The 16,150-nt window shown below is 38.1% G+C and overlaps 1 long non-coding RNA gene across 1 annotated transcript; it reads right to left on the bottom strand.

Annotated features, from left to right (window-relative positions):
- Positions 1 to 6,924: 6,924 nt before the first annotated feature.
- Positions 6,925 to 14,275, bottom strand: LOC140001571 (uncharacterized). The gene is made up of 4 exons (XR_011806908.1): positions 14,207 to 14,275; positions 9,144 to 9,326; positions 7,598 to 7,690; positions 6,925 to 7,066 (listed from the first exon to the last, which is right to left on the bottom strand). It is a non-coding gene; the product is annotated as an uncharacterized lncRNA (long non-coding RNA).
- Between the last annotated feature and the right edge of the window lie 1,875 nt (positions 14,276 to 16,150).

The following is a 16,150-nucleotide window of genomic DNA, read 5'->3' as shown; positions in this document are numbered from 1 at the left end:
CAATTGAGGGCAAAGTTATCAAAAAGTGAAAGACTATCCAAAATATCTGATTTAAGGATATACAGGCTTCATATCCTCATATATTCATATTTTGCACTCTTATCCTCAGTGCAAAAACTTAAAGAAATGTTTATATTGTATTCAAAAGTTTTACAGCAGCTCTGAGAAACAAGTTTGAGATCTTTTGGTTAGGAGTGGAATCACAGTAGGGCAGAGCTCAGCATAAACTGGAACCTGGATCCTGAAAATATATACTCAGTGACAACCTGATGCTGAGCTCTGTTACTACGACCACAGTGCTACTGGCACTGACTTAAAGATAGATTTAGTATGTCTTTTATTAGAGGTAGTCAGATCCTTGACAAGTGGAGATATGTCATTGACTGATAACGTGCAGTAAGAAACATTTTTGAGAGGTCACACAGTTGGTCAGTAGCACTCCACAAGAAGCAGAATGAAGCATAGTTTTCCTGACATTGCTTCTTACAAAAAGGAACACATCCAGACAGAAAGTAAAATGTGAAGTGCTTGAGACATCTTTTGTGGCTTATGCTACTCAAGCATAAGCTGTTACAAAGGATTTCAGGACATGAGGCAATTCTAGTTGCAGTACAAGCTGTCATGAAGTAATTTTATTGTAGACACACCTTTTTTCTTAACAGATAGCAGTGAATGCAAGTTGCACAAAACATAGTTCAGATGTTGTAACTTCATAAATTCTGAAGTTACAATAAGGATGCAATACATTAGTAAAGAAAGCCCAGTCTCATTTATAGTAAAGACACTTCATCTTGCTCTAAGTCAAGTAAATCAGTGGAGTAAGCTTATGTTACACAAGCTTGTGTTTTTTTGTGTTTTGTTAAAAATTTCACTCTATGAAGAAGAAAGATTTACAGTGGTAGAATCTGACAGTGATGATGACAGTAGAGGCTGTCTTGTTCTTAGGCATATGATCTTGTCCGTTAAAGAAAACCCATGTTGTGATGTTAGCAATATTGCATAAGATTGCATCTTGGCATGAAATGCCTGAAGCTACTATACTCCATAACGTATTTCTTATAAGGAAAGATAGGGATGAAAGGTGGACATTTATCTACAGAGGACTAGCTTTATTGAGTTATACAATATTGCTTCTTCATCAGAAATTGCCAAGTCTTAACATTTAAACAAATAAACATGAGTTGCTACTGAAATAACAGCAAATCATATGAACAATTGCTCTGTCTCTTCTATGACTAGGCAACTTCACTCCTAAAGGGATTTTAGCACTGGCAAGGCCTGCAAGACCACATCTAGTAGATCAGATGCAATTTGGACTGACAAATAAAAAGACATACCCAAATTCCATTTGTGCTAGTTTCTCTAATTTCTCTTCAAGTAGAGGAATGCCACTACTTCATCTCCTAAGAATTATTTTACACTGCCAAATCCTTCCTTTCTGCAGACTGAGAAAAAAAAAATGTGGAGACAGGAAATATACTATTTTTCCTTTCAAAACAGATAGTGGCAAAAGAAAATAGTCATGGTTCCAGCTCTCTTTTTCTGAATTTATCTGGAGTCATGTCCACGTCAAAAACAATACTGACTTTTTGTCCTGGTTATAGCAGCTAAAGATTTTGCCCTCTTTCTATCAGGAGCCCCTGATTTCACAGGACACAGCAGTTCTGCTAGCTCACTTATCCTATAAACTACAGAAATAATGGTTATAAAATGCAGCATGATCATAAAGCCTTTTCTTTAGTAAGATGAGAATTGAAAGCATTATATGGACTTTAAAACCTTGTAATGTGCTTTAACCTAAGGCCCAAATAGGTAAGAACATGCCCTCCATTCGCTATGGAGGACAAAATGTTGATTGAAATGCTGTCATGACTAGTAATTACATGCCGACTAGCAAAACTCTGTAATCCCACAGCTATTGAGCTGACTGAGGACATTTCCAGTACTTCCTGGAATCTCATCTTCTACATTCTTTCAGCTCTAAGGCGTTCTCAGAGCTTCTTCTGACTGCTTCTCAGGAAGCAGCAAAAGCTGAATCATATCTGAAGACTACTTATTTTTCAGAAGTTTTGAACCACATACACTTAAGATGAAAATGGCTGTGATTAGTAAACTGCTGTTTGCTGTTCTACAGTTTGTTCACTTGTGCAATTTATACAGAAGTACTTTTACAGTATGGAACACATTATCCAGATCAGATGAGTTAAATGAACTCAAACATATCACGTTACATTCTTGTGAAAAGATAACATTTGCTACAGATAGAAGCAGCCCTGCATGCGAATCTTGTGTATCCTCTGTAATACCCTGGCAGAAGAGAGCTGTATCAAGCAACTTATGCACAAGAAACAAAGATGAGAACTCCTTTCTTGGTAAAGAAAGATCTAGATCTAAAACACCTTAGTCAGTAAGTTAAGACCCTTCAAGTAAGTGCACAAAAAACTTTCTGACAAATAAAAGCCTAATTTTCACTTCACTGTTTTGAAAAGACAGAGTTGGCAAAGATGGGATATATTAAGTTGTGCTGTGCAGTGTTACTGAGTTGTCTTCTCTTGTATGCCTATTTGCTCTCACCTCTGAACTACTGCTGATGCAGGACAGGTAGGAAACACTAAATATATCAAACTAGTGAACAGTACAAGCTGTTGTTGCTTGGTCGTGCATGTTTTGACCACCAAAACTATTTGGTCATAGATGGGAATCAAATGGGTCTTCAGTCTCTTCAATTCTTCATTTTAAAGTCTACACTTGACCACAGTATTTGTGCTGAAGTACAGTCTCTACTGATTAGTATCTCTCCCTTTCTGACTACATACTTATGGATATCAATGTTGTAAAGAAGCCATTAGCTGAGTTCTAGTTGCCTTTGTTGCTGTTTGGTTCACAGAATTTCTAGGTTGGAAGAGACCTCAAGATCATCGAGTCCAACCTCTAACCTAACACTAACAGTCCCCACTAAACCATATCCCTAAGCTCTACATCTAAACGTCTTTTAAAGACTTCCAGGGATGGTGACTCCACCACCTCCCTGGGCAGCCCGTTCCAGTGCCTCACAACCCTTTCAGTAAAGAAATTCTTCCTAACATCTAACCTAAAACTCCCCTGGCATAACTTTAGCCCATTCCCCCTCGTCCTGTCACCAGGCACGTGGGAGAACAGGCCAACCCCCACCTCACTACAGCCTCCTTTAAGGTATCTGTAGAGAGCGATAAGGTCACCCCTGAGCCTCCTCTTCTCTAGGCTGAACAAGCCCAGCTCCTTCAGCCGCTCCTCATAGGACTTGCTCTCCAGGCCCCTCACCAGCTTCGTCGCCCTTCTTTGGACCCGCTCAAGCACCTCGATGTCCTTCTTGTAGCGAGGGGCCCAAAACTGAACACAGTACTCGAGGTGCGGCCTCACCAGAGCCGAGTACAGGGGGACGATCACCTCCCTAGCCCTGCTGGTCACACTGTTTCTGATACAAGCCAGGATGCCGTTGGCCTTCTTGGCCACCTGAGCACACTGCTGGCTCATATTCAGCCGACTGTCCACCATCACTCCCAGGTCCTTCTCTGCCTGGCAGCTCTCCAACCATTCCTCTCCCAGCCTGTAGTTCTGCTTGGGGTTATTGCACCCCAGGTGCAGGACCTGGCACTTGGCCTTGTTGAATTTCATACAGTTGACCTCAGCCCATCGGTGCAGCCTATCCAGATCCTCCTGCAGAGCCTTCCTACCCTCGAGCAGATCAACACACGCACCTAGCTTGGTGTCATCTGCAAACTTACTGAGGGTGCACTCAGTGCCGTCATCCAGATCATTGATGAAGATGTTAAAGAGGACCGGCCCCAGCACCGAGCCCTGGGGGACGCCACTAGTGACTGGCCTCCAACTGGACTTGGCTCCATTTACCACAACTCTTTGGGCCCGGCTATCCAGCCAGTTTCTAACCCAATGAAGCGTGCGCCAGTCCAAGCCAAGAGCAGCCAGTTTCTTGAGGAGAATGCTGTGGGAGACGGTGTCAAAAGCCTTGCTGAAGTCAAGGTAGACCACATCCACAGCCTTTCCCTCATCCACCCAGCGCGTCACTTTGTCGTAGAAGGAGATCAGGTTCATCAAGCATGGTATTCAAATGGTCAAGATGGTATTCAAATAATAATGAAACAAAGACCATTCTCCACCATGAAATGTTGTTTTCATTAATTACAGTCTCACTTGAGACTTCAGAAGAATCCCATTTTCTGCAGAATTGCAGACAAGTGTACAGTCAGTACAAGTACTTAATAATTACTTACCTGATGCTTCAGACAAGTATGTCTGAAGAAAATGTGAAATTTTCATAACTCCATCTTACATTATCAAAAGCAGACTAAGGGCTCTAAACAAACTTTCTTGTACACTTGAATAAAAAATAGCTACTTTTTGCACATAAAGTGCAAACACTGACTCTTCTTGAATGTCATTTTATAACAGCATATCTTTCTGCTTTAGGATGTAGTCCTAAGTATGCTTGTTATCAGTGAAAATACAGAGAGTCATACAAAGTTCTATGATGACAGAACTTCACTGCTCAAGAAAGAGACCAAATATCCTGAAGTCACAATGATGAAAGCACTTCATTTCCGAGTCAGAAAGGTGCTATAGACTCTTAGCTGTTCAAAGAAAATCCCAAGAGAACTGCAAATACCATAGAAACTGTCATAGAATAGTATGAATTTCAGAGATTTCTAATAATGAAATCAAATCAATAAATAAGTCTTATGTCAGGAAATGATTGGAATGATCCTGAAGCTATTCTTTCTGTTCTCCTAGCATCTGTGTATCTCTCAACACTCTGTGAAAAAATGTATTATTTTTTTCCAAAGACTACCCAAAAGTTAGTTGTTTTTTTTTGTTTGTTTTTTACATTGTGTTTATATGTGCATTGAGCCCTAGTAAATGTTGCTGTGACAAGATCATTCAGGATTTCCACCAAGTCTGAATGAATACATGTGTATGAGTGAAGAAAAAGAGGAACTATGCACATCTGGATACCCCATCCTCATATCAATCTTTCATACACTAAACAATTGATGTAAAACTGATAGCAAGCTAATACTGCAATGGAATAGAATTCAGACAATTTATGTATTTAATTACGTACAATTTAGAAAGTTATTCCATTGTGTTTTAAGAAGATATAGGCAGGAAGAAGTATCTTAAGAATTAATGGCATAGTTGTAGTCTAATCAAAGTATACTGTAGAAATGCTAAATAACCTGAGACAGAAAGCAAAAGTAACTACGTCTTTGAGTACACACATGATGCCCCAGTAACCATGAACAAAGCCTGAGGGATCAGTCCCAGAGGTCAGCTTAAAAACAGTCACAGTTGAAGTATACTTTTAAAAATACTATAACGTTAATAAAGATATAATCTTAATGTTTGATTACTTTGTAGTTTTGTAATGCTTTCCCCATTATTGAAAACCTACATTTATGAATTCTTTTGCCCTTAAATTTTGTCTACTGATGAAATTAGCTGTTTTAGCATTTTGTTTAAATAACTTGGTGAATGTTAAGCATACCATTCCATAAGTCTTTTTTGTAGAGTGGACAGGCAGCTCCCCCAAGTGTTTACCAGCCAATGGGTTATGTTGTTTTGAGTAGTCTTTAGTCAGTGCCCTAGTTTGATAAAAGAGCCTAGTCCTAGCTGGGTAGTGAAACATCTCATTATATACTAGATACTGCTTTGGCAATCTGTAAAACAAAACCATGAAAACCCATTTGTGGAAGCACCACAAACTTCCATTATAATAAAACATACAAGACAAAAGCTAAGGGACCAGGTATTTCCCTAACTGCATTATTTGCAGCAGGTGAATCTAAGCTTGGAAAAAAAAAAAAGATTTGTTCTAGATTAGCATCACTTACGGAACAGCAAGCATGAAAAAAGTCTTTGTCAAAGGACTGGAGCTTTTGAGTATCGTGCAGAAGCTATTTTAACAGGATGGTTTGCTGTTTGGATAATGTTTATACACAACTTTCATTTCACATGCATGCAGAGAGCAGTAGAGACCTTGGCTTATCTGTAGAAATAATAATCAATGAGGTAATTCTGTGTTGGTTTAAAAAAGTCCTTTGGGCATCTGGAGTTAATCTGGAGGGATTTCAGAGTAGTGAGTAAACTACAGATATGCTGTTCTCTTGGGTAGGCAAAGCCATGAGAGCACTGGTTTCCTATCAACAGCAGCAAATACTCCAAAGCAAGATCAGCGTCACCCAGCTGCTACAGCGTGTGGTAAGAGGCCACAGTTATTTCAGGAGTTGATAACTCAGGGTGTGTAGGAACAACAACTCCTCCCAGCAAGTCCTTCCCAGATTGTCCCTGTAATGCTTTATAAAAGCAGGTAGGACGCTCCGTGGTACTTGTAACAACTGTCCATGCAGAAAGACTTTTGAAAACAGTAAAGATTCACATTACCTACTGCCCCATGGGCATTCAGAAAAGCTTGAATCACAATTGCTGACTGATTCCTGGGAGCAGTCTGCCACCTACTGCATTTACAAGCTCCCTGCACCTTTCCACGTAACCTTATAGAGTGTGAAGGTTTTTTACTTTCTTCGATAAATTTTATATAAAACTTTATTATTATTATTGTATAATAACATGCAGTATTGTATAAAAAATATGTTAACTACTAGCCCCAAAGCATTTGCTTGAAATCAGAAGCACCAGATTTAGCTGTTTACTGAGTTACTTCTGTATACCTGAAAGTCATTGTTGGAAGACAACAACAACAAGCCTTCAATCAACAACTTAATTTTTCAAATTCACCTTGCACAGAATTATTGATAATAGTAGGGAAAATATGTTAGTGTCAAGCCATTTAATTCCTGTAGTCATCTAATGCAACCAAATCCCAAAATCTTTGATCAAATTTTACCTGTTGATATAGACATACCTTTGCTAAAGTCACTTTCTCTCCTGAGCACAGACCTTCCACCAGAATTTATCATTTCTTGTTGATTATAACAATGAAATCCATCCCATATCTGGCCACTCAAATCTGACACTGGGAATTTCAGCTGTTGTCATTTGAAGTCAAATGCTATTACACAGAGATGTAAGTTTTCCATCAGAAGTCAATGAACAACATACTTGTTCTATAAACAAATCTTTCACAGCTAATAAAATTTAAACTTAATAATTCTATAATAGAGGAAATCTAGAACATACAAATTCTAGAAAAACAATCTGCTAATAGTTAAGTCTGTAGTAGTTTGAGAAATATCACACGACAAGGGAATTCCCACTTCTAAGCTTCCCTTCAAGATCTTATACTAGCATAACTATTGAAAACTAAAATATACTGAAAGCAAGTTCACTATTGCAATGAATTTATATTGCTTTTAATAGTAGTAATCACAGTAAAAAAAGGCACTTCTTGAGGTAGCTCAAGTTAACAATCAGAAACTGATTACTAACTTTGTTGCCCGTTGTAGCACAGAGCAGTGTTGCTTGAAGAATGTTCCAAAAACACAGAATATGCGAGACAAAAATAGGTAACAGAACATGAAGATGTGGGAAAAAAAAAAAAATGTATTTCATATATTATCAGCAACCTCCTGGAAATTCTCACCTCTCTGATTTCTCACCATTTGTGCATAGTTCCTTTGACTCTGCTCACAGCCAGTGTGCTTGCACAAGCAAAGGCTTGCAGAGGTAGGTCCTCCTGTACGGTAAAAGCATGAACAGTGAACCAAAGAACTGCAAGCACCTCAAATTCTGGTCAGGAGTGTACAGTTTTCTTACCTAGGAATTTGAGAAGAGGAAACAAATTCCTTGTAGAAAACAAGGAATCAAACCAGTAATGTTCAGCACCGGGATACCTGAATCCAACAGTTACCAGGATTCAAACTTAAAAGATAAAAAAAAAAAAAAAAAAAAAGGCAGGGTTTGACAATGTTCCAGCTTGTAAAAAGCTGATCACATGGGATACTGTTTTCTTTTAAGTTTTGTTTTTAGTTGCTGAAGTCCATGCTGCTGTTTACTGGTTGAACCACTAAACTAGTTGAATAAATTTAGGGCCATTACTGGACAGTGCCAAGTGATGGGTGGGCACTCCGCACTCTGTATAAAGCTGTATTAACGTTCCCCAAACCCTGAGTGCACTATATCCCTAAGCATTAGCTGCAGAGGAGAAGAAGTTATATTCAGAGACGTAATTGTTAGTCATTTTTAAAAGGAAAAAAGCAGAAAATAAATATTCTAAAGTTTATTCCAACAATATCTGAGCCATTTGAACAATGCAGTTTTAGGCTATTTCTGTGTAGAGTATGTTCTGTAGTTTTCTTGACTTCAGTCTTACTGTGCATAAAAAAGTTTCTTGTAAGGGTCAGGTCAATTATTTGCATAACACCAGAAGTATCTCTTCATAAAAGATTCAACTTGAACATGCTCAGTGCCTTTTTTAATAACAAATTAATTACTTATTTCATTTTTATCCCTACTTATTTTACAAATTGTGGGGAAGAAGTATCAGTAAAAAAGCCTGAGCAATTATGCAATTTACTTATGCATTCTTTTTTATTCCTGACACTCCAATAGTGGAAGAGAAATAGTGAACAATGATTTGTTCAAATGGTATTTGGATCAAGAGCAAAAACAAGATAATTTTGTATGAGAGAGAACGTTTGTTTTCATGGCTGCAATAACATCACCCCAATGGAGACATATTCAAACATCTTAAAACATCTTAGACTATCCTCCTCTAACCTGGATAATATATACTTGCTGGCCAATTAATTAAACCAGCATACTACCAAATTTCAGTTTACCAAGCCTGTTTCATTAGTAAAATACACTAATGATTCAATACTTTGAAGAAATAAAGAGGTGTAAAGACGGATACATTCAAGTTTATTTTCTTACATGCCTCTCTGCCTTACGCTAAAAATAGGACAGCAGAAGTTCCACATAAATCTGGCCCCAAACCCAAGCATTAGTAGTATCATTACCAACTAGTACTAAGATTATGTAAGTATCCATATGCTTATGCTTAAAAACAACAGCGTGTACCTTATCTATCGTTTGATGGTCACAATCTGTGTCAAAACAAAGCAAAAGGAGTGGGAAGATGGATAATATACTGCCTGAAATGGATGCTAGAAGTGGTGTTAACTTACTTTGTAGATTTCTGCTTTGCTTGCTGTGCTTTCTCAGATGATTATGCTTCTGTTTCCGTTAATTTGGTCAAGTGATTACAGACATCTGATGTCATCTGATTACATACAATTTTAAGGATATTGAAGATGAAAACACTTTCATCATCAGAAGCAACACTTCTGAAAGCTGAAATGCTGGTATCCCTGCAATACCAAGAAGTTAGTAAGGAAAGCAGTGATTTAATCATAAGGAGAAAGCTGTAAGCAGAAACAGCATGGGGAAAATGAACATAAAACTGTAAAGATTTAAGAAAAAAAATCTACCAATCCAAAGCAAACCAGACATTTCTGAAGTCCTGTTTCTGCTTACTGGAAAAAGAGGGAAAGAGCCTGCAGATTATGCTGACTGATGCTCTTTTAATGACTCACTGTGTCTGGTCTTCTTACAGTTCAGGCATCGTTCAGTAACACAAGAAAAGGAACTTTTCTATGTCTACAGTTTGCAGTGCTGGAGTTTAGCATTATTGCTCTGTGTTGTTAGTCAACTTCTGTTGTTAACATAGATATAATTTGATTATCATTGTACACAGCTCATAACAAAATTGCCTGTGCCCGTTCTCCTTCTTCTGAGGGGGTGTTTTGGCCAGTAATATTCCACCCCTGGACTCAGACCAGCACTAGTAATCAGTGATGTGTCACACAGTCAATTTAATACATTCATTACATGAACAACCAGTCCTGTTGCCTGTGCATGTTGAGGGTGAGAGCACACGCTTATAGGGAATACCTGTGGGGCCACCTCCATGGGTTCAACTCCCTCTTTTTGCTCCAGTGTCCACTGTGTCATCATTTACAGGAGCACCCATGATGCTTCACATGCCAGTGTCATCTTTTACAGGAGCACCCACGATGCTTCACGTGCCAAAGATGATGTCCCACATACCCCTTTTCCTGACACACTGAACAATTTAGTTCATGGTTCAGTGAAGCACCTCTTTGATGCACTACCCAAAGGATAGCCGCTCACCTCTTCTTGTCTGGATCCTACTCATTTCAAGTCTCTTCATGCTACAGCAATGAGGAGCTTGGAAAGTCATAGGCCAGCTGTTTTTAGGCCCTTTAGTGCCAAGGGGACTTGGGAGCTGCCTGTCCTGACTACAGGCTCTGGTCTATTCATTAGGAGATGGCCGGAGGGTTTAATGCTTTAACACCAGATTTACTTATTAGAAAATATTTGACATTATGTGGGACTTTGATTTATAAATGAGATAGAGCAGTATGCTATCTAATGTTTGTGTTGTGATTTCAGCAATTACAATACACAGGGGAATCACAGCACAAATTGAATCCCAGTGCTGGTCTCTAGGTGCTCCAGTCATGAAAAAGGAGGTTTTTGTCCTGGAAATGCCTCAAACCATGGAAATGGAAAATAGTCCAGAAATCTTTAGATAGAACACTAAGAATGCATCACCATGTAGCCTTTTTCCTAATAGTTTGTATTCTGCTGCTTGATTTGTAAGAATGAATGTTGTTGTTTTGTTTTCCAATGTTAGGTCATGGCTCTCTTCTGAGCCAGTACTTTGGAATGATGAATCTTCACTGAAATGAAGTTTTGAAAGCTATGAGAGGGAATATGAGAGCCTGTGTAATGCTAGGAATTATTTGGAGATTCAGAGTCAAGGACTTCAGGGTAATTGTGCATGACATTTTGGATCTAAGATCCATCTGCATCAGAGAAGGGGACAGCTCAATTGAAACATCTCCCAGGATCAAAGCCCTTCTGGCTCCATGAGGAGTTTCAGGTGTAAATGGCACTTCAAATCAGACGGACCTTGTGCTGTCAGTGTATGGCACACCAGCTCTGCCCACGTAGAGACCATGAAAGCTTCATGTGCAGTGGTAAGGATTTACACCAGAATGTAAAGCTGCATGTGGTTAATACAGTACAAAATACCATCCCTATTGATTTTTAGACATTATGACTGAAATGAGATGAAAGCAAAGCCACTACAGCTAATTCTCAATTTTATGTGGTTAAAAGAGAAAGAAGAGGAAAAAAGAGGTGGATGAGGGAGTAGAACAACCCAGATAAGACCAATAATACAAACCATATACACATGAAGCTACAATAACCTTTGAAAATCTTGTAAAGGGTTTCTGTAGCAAGCAGGGGCAGCTTTTAAGCAGCAGCAGACAAAATGGGGAAAGCAGCGGGGATTGTGCACAGCCCTTTCTGTGCCATGGTGCTGGAGCCATGGGTGTCTGATGAAATCTTGTAATGAAACAATTGAATGCTTTGAGCTGCTGAACACAGTTCAGCGAAGCAGATCTGAACTAATGTGGACTGCCTGTTTGCCAGTAAACAGATAATTGCACTCTCTTGCTTAACTGACATTTCATGAAACTAAAATGCATTTCGGTAAATTCCAAGAGGAGAATGTGTCCTGCTTGTAGATCTTGTTTATAGACAGAAAATGCTTGAGATTAAATTGGACTAGAAATAATACAGCTTCCCTCCCCACAATTTGCAATTTTGATTTTGTAGCCAGAAGGTTTTTCAGTTCTGCTGTTACTGGTAGTGTTCATTGATGGATTAGAGCAGGGAAACATTAGTAGGCCATAAAAAGTTATTTTGTTTTTGCAAACCAAATGTGCAGCTGCATCATTCATACACTGTTGCATTTCTCACATCTCAGCTACCATCCCTTCTAAAAAGGTAAGAACTGTAGTATGAGATTTTTTCCCCCCAAAAAAGGAATAATGAAGGAATCCTTTTGATCCACATTCTTTCTCATATGAATGAAGTGAGAAAGGCTTGGCCTGCAAGTTACATCACTGTAAGCTCCTCTCTTCTTTATTTGCTTCACAGTCTATTTTCTCATAGAAGAAAGGCTGGATATTCTCAAGAATTTTCTTACTCTTTGAAAATAGAGTTTTCTGATTTCCTGAGGTACTTCGGGCAAGGTTAGTAATTCCTTCATGTTGCCTCATTCACAACCATTTTCCATTGGGCATTACAACCCCACTCCTGTTTCTAATTTTGAGTTTTGACCCTAGGCTGGGTGAATCAGCAAATTAGTACTTACTTTTTCTCTGTATGCTGTGTTGGGGAATCAAGAATACATGCTCCTCTCATAAATTCCAGTGATGTCAGCTGCAGTGCCTAAACAGAGAATCTGTTTCTTGATTTTCAGAGCTCCTTTTGGTTTGGATGCCCAAATTTAAATACATGGAAGGCAATGAAGATATGTACATTCAAGAAATCTTACTGTGACTCCCTGAGTAGCTCTACAAAAAAAAAAAAGTCCTTCTTCTGCTGAGAAGATTGAGCTGTATTTAAAGTCACTTTTCAAAGAGTTTTTTTTTGTTACCTTAATTGCTGAACATAATTTTTTGCTAGTTTCTCAAATTGTTAACATTTCTGTCCTTGAACTAGTATTTATATTTAGCTTAGTCCCTAAGAATCAACCTTTAGCAGATAAATTCACAAAGAAATTGACAATTCAAAGTCTCAAGTGTTTGAATTTCATAAGGCAGGAGCACGTTCTCAAATATGTAAAGCAGGTAAAACTGGACATGACATGGTATCATATAGATGAACAAGCTGAATAAGCCTGAAATGCATGCTATCTGCAGTTGTGCTTCTATTAGTTATTAAAGGACACTGGGAGAGAATCTAATAGTTCCTCCCCTCTCCCCCCCATTTTTTTAAGCACAAGAAGTACGCGTGGTTTTGCAAAGATTAAAATTATTTTTGAAGCTTCTTCTAAGATATTTGGGGATTATACACAAGAACACAGAGGAAAAAAAAAAAAGCACATTAATGTACTTTCAAGAAGTCAATCACTGGAATCACAAGGATGCTATGAATAGAAATTCATTCATGTTCCCTATGAATAGAAATTCATTCATGTTCCTGGATCGCTCAGTGTACTGAAGAATGTCACAGAAATGTCAGTATGGAAATGAGTAACTCTAGAGCTCAAATAATAGAGCTGTTATAGCATACACTAAGTAAATCTTGGGCCAACAATCCAAGCAATGTGTATGGAACACAGTATTGCACACATTCATTCAATAAGTCTTTTCATCTTGTGGCACGAGTAAGGCAAAGATCCCATGAAAAAAATTGTACATAAACATGCAATTATTTGCCAAAACAATTCTAATCTTTTGGAATTTTCTATCTTTTAAAGCCTTTTGGTTTTGCAGTGTCAATATCACACAGTTGTTCATGTGTGTAGATGACTAATTCTATTGTTTTATAAAAATCCACACAATTGTGATGTGGGTTTATACAATATATCACATTTAGATGTACAACACTTATCTCTGACAAGCGCAGTAACTAGCAACAGACTGAAGTTGCTGTCCAATAGCGATGATATTAAGTACATTTTGGCACTATGTTTTTCATCTGGAGTCATCCTGAGGAAACCCTAAGTTCTATTTCAGCAGACTGTTGTGAGTACTTCCCCCCCCCCCCCATCTTTTCCAGACTGATGCTCTGCGAAGCCTTTCTCCCTCTCTCCTTCCTTCTACATCTGAATCTACCCAGCATCCTGTTCTAGTCCTCTCATGTAGACACTCCTGTTCCCCAGAGTATTCCTCAATTCAGTCCCTGTCTTCTTCCCTGGACATTCCCAGTCTTTTCTCTCAGCCACTGTTACTCTCCATACTCTCCCCCATCACCTTCCCTCCTCTGTGGGTTTTCTGCACCAGTCTCCTTAAGTAAAACAACTCTTTTCCCTACATAAGTGCTTCTTCTGATCATCTTTCTTTTCTTCAAAATTTTCAAGTTGTAGCCTCATAATTCTTGTCTTCCTGGTTCTCAGGTCTGCTTTTCTGAAGCTCCCCTTCTTCCTTACAACTTTTTCCAAGATCTTCACCTATTGATTCCCATATGCAAGAACATTTTGCTATGAAATTGACCTTAATTAGTACCTGCTCTCCAGTTCTAGTCTTATTTTCCTATGCTCCAATTTCTTCTTCCCTCCTTGCACAGTGTAGTCCTGTGTTTTAGGCCACTCTGTTGCAAGAGCTGCGCATTAACAGTGGGAAGATAAGAAGACAGAGACACGTACCTTATATCACGAAGTGGTCCACAAGAGTCAGAAAGAGCAGATTGGTTTCAGCAGGCTAAGACAAAAAAAATCAGGAATTATCCAAGTATTTGGAAATTGTCATTGTTACAATTTCTCATTGTTTCCACTGAATCTGGATTTTTTTTTTTTTCAGATGTAAACAACCTGTCTAAATGCAATCTAAACAGAAGATAGTTAAGGACTTTCTCTATGAAAGAGTTGCCATCTTCTTTTACATGGGCTAACAATGTATTCCTCATTTACTTTTTCATTTGGAAAAACAAACAAGCGAACATTTTACCTTTAACTTTACATCAAAACAAAACATGTTATGAGGCAGACAACCAATATGGAAAACATCGTCCTGAACAGATAATGCTAATCAAAGTTTGAAGTAGAGCATTACAATGGGAATATATTCTTAAAGGAGTATTATCAGTTGTCTTTCCTGTATAAAATCGCAATTGATTAAAGTAATTTACCCACAATAACGTATAACTATGCATTACTAAACAACTTGATTCTGTTACACCAGTTGTTAATTCACTATCCATTGCTATTAAGGACCATAGAAAGACTCATTGTATCATGGATGACAACTGGAATATTAAGTAAATATTTCCTATAGTTATGCCAGATTTACCCACACGATCTACTAAGACTGGAATCTATCCATTGGAAAGGAAAAAATTAAAAGGTAATCTGTTGATTATCTTCAAAAGACACATGAAAGAAACTGAGTTAGGCAGAGACATGGGAAGGTGAAGGGATCAGAAGCTCTATGTGGATGACAAAATGAGAAGGGTATCCAAATGAAAGAGAAGGGCTTATTGTAGCTGAAAGGAATTGTATGAACATGAATACAGTTTAGCATGAATCACTGCACTGAAGATGCTCCTTATTAATAATTCAACAATTCAGTAACAGTATTGTGAAGATAATTAGCTTATGCTGCTGTTATTATAAAGCTATTAGCTGAGATAACAAACAAGTTATCATTTAACAAGTTTGTCAGGAAATAAGGAGCATCTAAAAGTTACCTGTTAATCTCACAGAGAAGATAAGTTATCAATATTCTCTTTATTTTTAGATAAAATATGCAAAGATGCACAAAAATATGATGTGGGCTTTGAAGTGCTGGCACCCTCTCAGAGTAGCTTCAATGTACTTTTGGAATAATAAAGAGCAGAACAAAGAGTGATACAATAATGTGGGTCTGATTCCCAGAAGACCCTCTGTGCATCCTATCTTAGTATCTGCCATTAATTAGGAGTAATAGAGGTAAATCTGAGATTTTCAAAGGCTTCTTACTTTTTTGGTTTCAGATGGGACTTTACACTTAGCTCCCCCTTGTCTCTATGAAAATCTTTCTGCTATCCTCTAACAGAGAAATCCTATAATTGGTCATCAAAAGATTTTTATTGTTAACTGCTGATCTAAAAATACCATTGTTAAGCATGTCCCCTATGAATTATCCTACTAAAATTAATACTAAGATACAGTGTACTGCTTAGATAAAAATCTAAGATGAATGGACAGATTCCCATCATTTTGTAGCAGAAAAACAGAGTAGTGGTCTCAGAGTAGATAATCCTGCACTGTAAATAAATTGTGAATAAGGTGGTGAACTGAATGTTCCCAATCTTACTAGAAAATTTTTTCCCTGTAAGATAAGGAATGGTGAAGGAATCTTTTCTCCAGAAGCTGACACAGAACTCCACCCCATCATTACAGACAGCGCTGGCAAAAGAAGCTTTGTCCTTTGCTCACTGTTTGCAGCCAAGGCAGAAATTCATTCCATGTCATTGCCATAAACCTCAATAAATCTATTTTGAAAACAATGGGAGTCCTGTTATTATAGGTTGTTTTAAAAAAATATTGTATTTACCGCTGCTGCTCTTTGCTCTATCAAAGTACTGTAGTGCTTGAAGAATTCAGCTGTTC

This window comes from Anas platyrhynchos, chromosome 2 (assembly GCF_047663525.1).
Source record: "Anas platyrhynchos isolate ZD024472 breed Pekin duck chromosome 2, IASCAAS_PekinDuck_T2T, whole genome shotgun sequence".
NCBI classification, from domain to species: Eukaryota; Metazoa; Chordata; class Aves; order Anseriformes; family Anatidae; genus Anas; species Anas platyrhynchos.
Note: the sequence above shows the minus strand (reverse complement) of the source record. Positions and strands in the feature narration are given on the sequence as shown.